We start from the raw sequence: 7,891 nt of genomic DNA on the forward strand, positions 1-7,891 counted from the left end.
TACCATATAATCACACCCAGATGCTGCACTTAAAATGCAAGCACTCAGTTTTTAACTATGACGAGATTAGAAACTGTACATAATAAATAGAATTTTGAGAAAAATGTTGAAAAAATACTCTGAGGAAATCATTCTCTGGTGTGTGGCTTGTCTAGTCTAAACTCTGGAGCTCTGCAAATCTGCCGTATGGTTTCATTGTCTTCCTTCCTTCTTTCCTTCTTCTTTTTTTTTTTTTTTTTTTTTCAGATGGTATCTCACTCTGTCACCCAGACTGGAGTGCAGTGGCGTGATCTTGGCTCACTGCAAACTATGCCTCCCGGGTTTAGGTGATTCTCATGCCTCACCCTCTGGAATAGCTGGGGTTACAGGCACCGCCATGCCCAGCTAATTTTTGTACGTTTATTAGAGACAGGGCTTCCCCATGTTGGCCAGACTGGTCTCAAACTTCTGGCCTCAAGTGATCCACGCACCTTGGCCTCCCAAGGTGCTGGGATTGCCGGGAGCCACTGCTCCTGGCCATTATCTTACTTCCTTATACACCACATTTGATCCTACCCCAATTCCTCATTCCCAACATTTTACATTTTTCCCAGTTGTAAATGTTTTGCTTTATGTTTCCTTTAAAATTATTCATTTTATTTTACATATATAAATTTTACATATATTTTACATAAATAATACATATATTTTACATATATAATAATATAATACTTATAGTATATATTTTACATATATATATATATCTCCATCCCCTCAAAGATTTATCCTTTGTGTTACAAACGGTTCAACTATAACCTTTTAGTTACTTTAAAAGGTACAATTGTTATATTATTGACTATAGTTACCCTGTTGTGCTATTTATTTATTTTAAATCAAACAATGCATAAATATACTTTTCTGGCAAAAACAATAATATGAATCCCCTCCTCCCAATTCTACTTTCTATCACAATGATTTTTCTTTGGCGTGCATCCTTCTAGTCTCTTCTTTGCATTTATAGTATATACATAGCTCTGGGAAACAGTTGAAATTGCACCTCAAGAGGATGGAGGCCGTATGAAAATGAGAAGGAGCTTCACCTTGGGGGAAGCTCAAGGTGGTTTATACAATGGTCTCCACTGGAATGTGCTTTGTAGGGGGTGTAAGAACATGGAGAGTTTTGAAGAAACCAGTGTCTAGGTCCCTAAATTCTATAGGTCCTCTTTCCTAAACCTCATTCCTGGTGCGCTTGCCTGAATTCATAATAGTTCTTCTTCCAATTGGTAAACAAAAAGGCGACCCCTAACGCATCTCAAATCTTATCCACAGATTAGACGTATGAAAATCTCTTCGGCCTCCTTTAAACGTTAGTAAAGACATATTGAACGCATAGAGATTCCCTGTATTTCTCTGTCTTAATCACTGTGCAATTAAGGGTGAAATTTGGTGTTCCAGCTCTGGGTTACATGTTCTGGTTCAGATATAGGAATAGTGGGAGTTAAGACGTTTTTAATAATGACTTTATCTCTTCCATCCCCCTCCTTTTGCCAAAAAAATGTAAAATTCTGTGAGAGCAAAGCAAAGTGCACTTTAAAAAATACTGAGTGCTAAAAATGACCTTTTTCATGCATTTAACCATAAGCAAGTCTTTTCAGCTATTCTTAGGACTCATTTTTAGTCTGTTTTATTAGCTGGAAAGAAGAGACTGTTGAAGAAGCTAACAGTAGGTTAGTATTGCAGAATCTTTTAAATGTCACTGGAAGGCATCTAAAACTACAAAAGATTTTAGGATACATTAAATAAAACCCTTGGCTAAATCTTTATGTGATTTTTTTCAGATTTAGGATATGTTATCCAGTTAGGTAGTTAAAAATCATTTTGTCATATTATATATATAGTATTTAAGTATAATTAGTCTTAATCTTCATGTTATGAAATATTTAATATTTTCAACTTCTTGTTAACAAAATATATATGCTAGCTTCTGAATGGATTTGCTTTTTAGCAGTTTTGCTTTAAGAGATGACTAATTTCCAATAATTAAATTTCTTTTAATACTTGTTTATTCAGATATTTAATATATTTACATTTTTGATCTGTTTTTTACTAATAATAATTTTAATGATTATATAATATGGAAAGAAGTTTTAATGCTTGAAACATGATTATAGAAAATAAAACACAAAAAGTTTAGGTTTCTGTAAACATGTTTTTATTGAATAAACCGTGGTAGTGGGATCAGTAGAAGACTTCCAAGCATTGAAGATACAAGTCTGAATGAAGAGTAATGAAAAAACAAATAAAGGAAAGGAAATGTAAACATTTCTAAGGTCAAGAAAGAGCTAGTTCATGGAGTGTTGAATTGATAATAGTATTACCAAAAACTGTGAAGAGGCTGAGATTTTACCCTCATTGCAACCTAGTAGGTTAGCCTGTAACAGGTTCATGGATGCTGGTAGAAGACGTGTGACTCCTGGGTTAGGGACATAAGACTTCATTATTCAGGGTACAGAAGACAGCATGAGCTTCATGTTTGGGCTCCCCATGCCCGGCAAGGTCCACGGTGCCAAGGCTTTGTGTCTATTTGCCTAGGGCTAAACTGTTCCCAGAACTCCCTGTACTGTGTCTTTCTGGTTGATATGGAAGATGTGCAGGGCTGAAGGGAAGTCACAGCCATTTGTAGATGACCCTCATTGTTCCTGATCTACTGATTCACCTTGTTGATGTGAGGTAGTAACTGGGCCTGTAGGTATTGTATCCCATCTCCCCCTAGATCCTCTTTTAGTTTCTCTGACTCCAGGGCCAGATGTTTGTGTTCACCTCTGGGATGAAGGACTCCGGCTTCTGCAGGATACTGTCATCATCAGAGGCAGATGTGTCAAGAAGAGGCAACTGTTTTCCAACAGATGGCTTTCCAACCATTATGCAATTTAGATTCCATTGCATACATTTAGAAGGATGTTGTAACTTTAATTTTTAAATGTCAACATTTACAATATGCTAAATATCACATTCTTTACAACTATTTAAGTTTATAAAGAAAATGTTTAGATGTCAATTTAAATGTGTTCACAGGGGTACATAATTTTTTCAAAATAATTTAAAGAGGTATGTGAGCAATGAAGTTTGAAGGCTTTTGGTTTATAGGATGGTCGTGGTTTTAGGATGGTTTTATAGGATGGTCAAATAGAAGCATGTGGACCTCTGTTTTTTTTTCTGGTGCCTTCTTGTGACATCTAGTATTGCTGTAGGGCTGGGGGCTGCTAAAACCCCAATTTCCCTCTTCTAGAAACAGTTCTGTGAGAGTGACTGTGATGGTTAATTTTATGTGTCAATTTGACAGTGTCATGGGATATGGATGGGTATCACCGCGTCTGTTGAGGGCCTGAATAGAACAAAAATGTGAGGAATGTTGAAATCATTCTTGGCCTGACTGCATGAGCTGGAACATCAACCTCCTGGCCCTGGTGTTACTGGTTTTCAGGCTGTCCGACTCGGGCTAGAATCTACATCATCAGCTGTCTGACTCTCAGGACTTCAAACTATACCACCAGCTTTCCTGGCTCTTCAGGTTGTATATGGCAAATCGTGGAACTTCTCAGCCATCATAATTGCATGAGCCAATATCTTATAATAATTTCTCTCTCTCTCCCTCTGTGTGTGTGTGTATGTGTGTGTATATATACACACACATATATATATCATATACAGAATATATATACACACAGAATATATATATACATACAGAATATATATATACATACAGAATATATATACACACATACAGAATATATGTACACATACAGAATATATATATTCATATATACATATATACATATATGTACATACAATATATACATACTATATATTCATATATATACATGTATTCTGTATGTATATATATTCTGTATGTGTATATATATATTCTGTATGTGATATATATGTGTGTATATCGATATACACACACAAATATATGTGTGTGTGTATATCTATATATTTGTGTGTGTATATCGATATACACACACATACAGGGAGAGAGAGAAATTATATATATATATATATACACACACACACACACAGAGGGAGAGAGAGAATACATATATATTCATATATATACATATATTCTGTATGTGTATATATATGCTTCATATTTTTGCTGGTCACCCATATATATCTCCATTCTATTGGTTATTGGTTCTGTTTCTCTGGAGAACCCTGACTAATACAGTTGCAATGGACTGAATGTTTATGTGCACCCAAAATTTATATGTCAAAATCCTAACCTTCAAAGTGATGGTATTAGGAGGTGGGGCTTTTGGGAGGTGATTAGGTTATGTGAGTAGGTTCCTTATGAATAGGATTAGTGCCCTTGTAAAAAAGACCACAGAGAAATCCCTCATCCCTTCTGGCACGTGAAGATCTGGGGAGAAGATAGCTGAGTATAAACAAGGAAGAGGGCCTTCCCCAGACAGGGAATCTGCTGGTGCCTTCATCTTGGACTTCTTGGCCTCCAGGACTGTGAGAAATAAATTCTGTTGTTCATGAGCCACCCAGTCTATGGCCTTTTATTTAAGGCAGCTGTACAAATGAAGACAATAGTGGTGCCTAGAACATTACTTTGAGGAGAAAACAGTTCAGTAGAAAATGTACTCATCGGGGCAGGAAAAAATACTGTTTGTTGATGATCTTGAAGTTGAAAAAAAATTTCCTGCAAAGGATGTGACCAGAAGTGGTGTTGCAGTAACAGTGCTATGTAACAATTCTGAGGAGGACAGGTGTCTCAGTCTGTTTGCACATCTGTAACAAAATACCTTAGACTGGGTAATTTATAAACAGTAGAAATTTATTGCTCACAGATCTGAAGGCTGGGAAGTCCAAGATTAAGGCACACGCTGATTCAGTGCCTGGTGAGGGCTATCTGCTTCCCAGATGGCACCTTCTTGCTGGTTCCTCACATGATAGAAGGGGCGAACAAGCTCTCTCAGGCCTCTGTTATAAGGACACTGATATCACTCATGAAGTCTCTGTCCTCATGGTCTAATTACCTCGCAAAAGCCTCACCTCCTAATATGATTGCATTGGGGATTATGTTTCAACATATAAATTTTGGGGGGACAGATCTCCAGATCATAGCAGCAAGTGAGCTGGCAGTGAGTATGCTCCAGGCTAGACCATGCTGCGGACAATGGACCAGGGGTGGACATTTGATCCACTGTAAATGAAAATTTCTGTAAATGAAAATTTCTCTCCAGGGAATTTGTAACAGGAGATATGAAGTCAGAAGAAACGGCTTGAGTTGTACTTTCTTTGTGACCGGGGGAAGTCATTTAACTTTTCTGACTATCTACTTCTAAAATTAACAGGGTCACATGAGAACTAAACCCAGAAATGTTTGTTAAAGTGAGTCGTAGAATGAAAAGTGCTAGAGAATCTAAACTGTGATTCATACCACGTTCTGCGCAAAGCCTCTGTTGATCTGCATCCTGGTTGTGTTAGAATATAGGCTTGTGCATTCAGCCTCTCTTTGTACCTGCTGTACAACATTTATTAACAAAATATTGGAAGGTAAGAGGTGCTGACGGCCGGTCGAGTGATCAATATGTTGATCTGTACATAGTAATCAAGAACAACTTGTGTGGTTCTTTTGGATTCCTTGTTTCCAGATCACAGTCTAGTCTGCATTAATGTCTGTGAATGGATACTCATGTTAAAGATTTTATTTTCTTTGTTCTCTTTGCCATTTCACAAGACAATTTCCCTCAGACTTGATGTGGGAGTCTGAAAAGGTTGCCAGACACCTAGGTACGTTTGTCTGTCCAGTGTCTTGTACCTATGTTGCTGTTGAGTGGCTGCATTTTCTGGCCCTTATAAGGGAGACGGGGCAGCGAACACAGGTTCACTGCTGCCTCCAATACCACATCCTGGCTCCCGTGGCTCAAACCTAGAGACCTTGCAGGCAGGTACTGCTAGTGATCTTAGCACTGGAGAATAAACTCTGCAAGGAGAACATCTCCTCACCTGTTTCTTTGAGAACAAAGGAAAGAAAAGAATTCTAAGCTGGAATTCTAAGCCAGAAGCTTCAGTTTCATAAAACATCAAGACATTGGTTCACACAGCTTGTAGTACGTGGATACAAGTTGAAATTCTGGGAAGATAATCTTCCGAGTTCTGCAGACATCTGTATTAGTTTCTGAGAGCTGTCATAACAGAGTACAGCAAATTGGGTATGTCAAAACAACAGAAATCTGTTCTCTTACAGTTTTGAAGCCTAGGCATCTGAAATGAAGGTATTGCCAGGGCTGCCACACTCCCTCTGATAGCTCTGGGAAGGGGTCCTTCCTCCTCCTCCTCCCCCTCCTCCTCCCTCTCCTCCTCCCCCTCCTCCTCCCCCTCCTCCTCCTCCTCCTTCTTCCTCCTTCTTCCTTCTTCTTTCTTCTTTCTTCTTCTTCTTTATGGAGTCTCACTCTGTCGCCAGGCTGGAGTGCAGTGGCAAGATCTTGGCTCACTGCAGCCTCCACCTCCCGGGTTCAAGTGATTCTCCTGCCGCAGCCTCCAAGTAGATGGGACTACAGGTGTGTACCACCACACTTAGTTAATTTTTTGTATTTTTAGTAGAGATGGAGTTTTACCATGTTGGCCAGGATGGTCTCAATCTCTTTACCTCATGATCCACCCATCTTGGCCTCCCAAAGTGCTGGGATTACAGGCATGAGCCACTGTGCCTGGCCCCTTACCTCTTATTCTAGCTTCTGATGTTGCTGATGTTGACTTAAAATCATGAGATCCATACAGTTGGAGAAGAAAGCTTTGTTTTTTAATAAAGGGTTGCAACCTGCAAGCTGGCCATGCTGCAGGCTGAGAAGCACAGCCCCTGGCAGAGACTGAAAGCAGGCACTTTGAAGGAGGAAGGATGAGACAGGAATTGATGCTGAATGGGTTGGTTAAGTAGACATATTCAACAGGTTATAGGAGGAACTATGAATATTCACAAAGAGGGGGCATGCATGCTTAATAGGCAAAAATGTATGTTGCATACATCCCACGTTCACTTGGGAGTGGAGACAACATTTAAATGCATTAAAAGCAGGCTCTATGCATCAGAAAATGAAATGGAGGACACAGGGCATCCATGTGCAGCTTCTGTAGACTGGTTAGAACCAGTCCATGGTCTGTGGAGGAATGTGATGTGGTCCTTGTTACCTGCTGTGCTGAAACCACAGAAAAGTAGAAAGTCTGGGTATGGCATCTAGTGATTGGTTAAAATCAGTGGTGGAGCAAGTCTTTTGAAAGGGAAAGAAAGTCTAATGGCAATTTGTTGGGGAGAGGGTATAAAGAGGCGTATCTGACCTCCCATCTCACTGTGACCAGGAACTCAGTTTTCAAGGTTTCTCTGGGGTCCCCTTGGCCAAGAGAGGTCTGTCAAGTTGCTTGTAGGGGGTTAGAACATTTTTTTTTTCTTTTGAGACAGGATCTCTCTCTGTCACACAGGCTGGAGTGCAGTGGCTGATCATGGCTCACTGCAGCCTTGAACTCCCAGGCTCAAGTGATCCTCCCACCTCAACCTCAGTAACTGGAACTACAGGCATGCACCACCACACCTGGCTACTTACAACTTTTTTTTTGTTTTTGTTTTTGGTAGAGATGAAGTCTTGCTATGTTGCCCAGGCATAGAATTTCATTCTTATTTCATACCAGTGATCCTTAGCGCTTTTCGTCCTGTAGGCTCATCATTCCAGTCTCTGCATCCATCCTCACGTGGTATTCTCCCTGTTTGTCTCTGTGTCCAAATTTCCCTCTTCTTATCAGGAGACTGGTTACACTGGATTCAGTATCCATGTACTACAGTATAGCTTCCATTTAATCTAACTAATTACACTTTTAATGACTGTGATACTGTGATTTATAACCAGAA

This window comes from Macaca thibetana, chromosome 17 (genome assembly GCF_024542745.1).
Source record: "Macaca thibetana thibetana isolate TM-01 chromosome 17, ASM2454274v1, whole genome shotgun sequence".
Classification (NCBI taxonomy): domain Eukaryota; kingdom Metazoa; phylum Chordata; class Mammalia; order Primates; family Cercopithecidae; genus Macaca; species Macaca thibetana.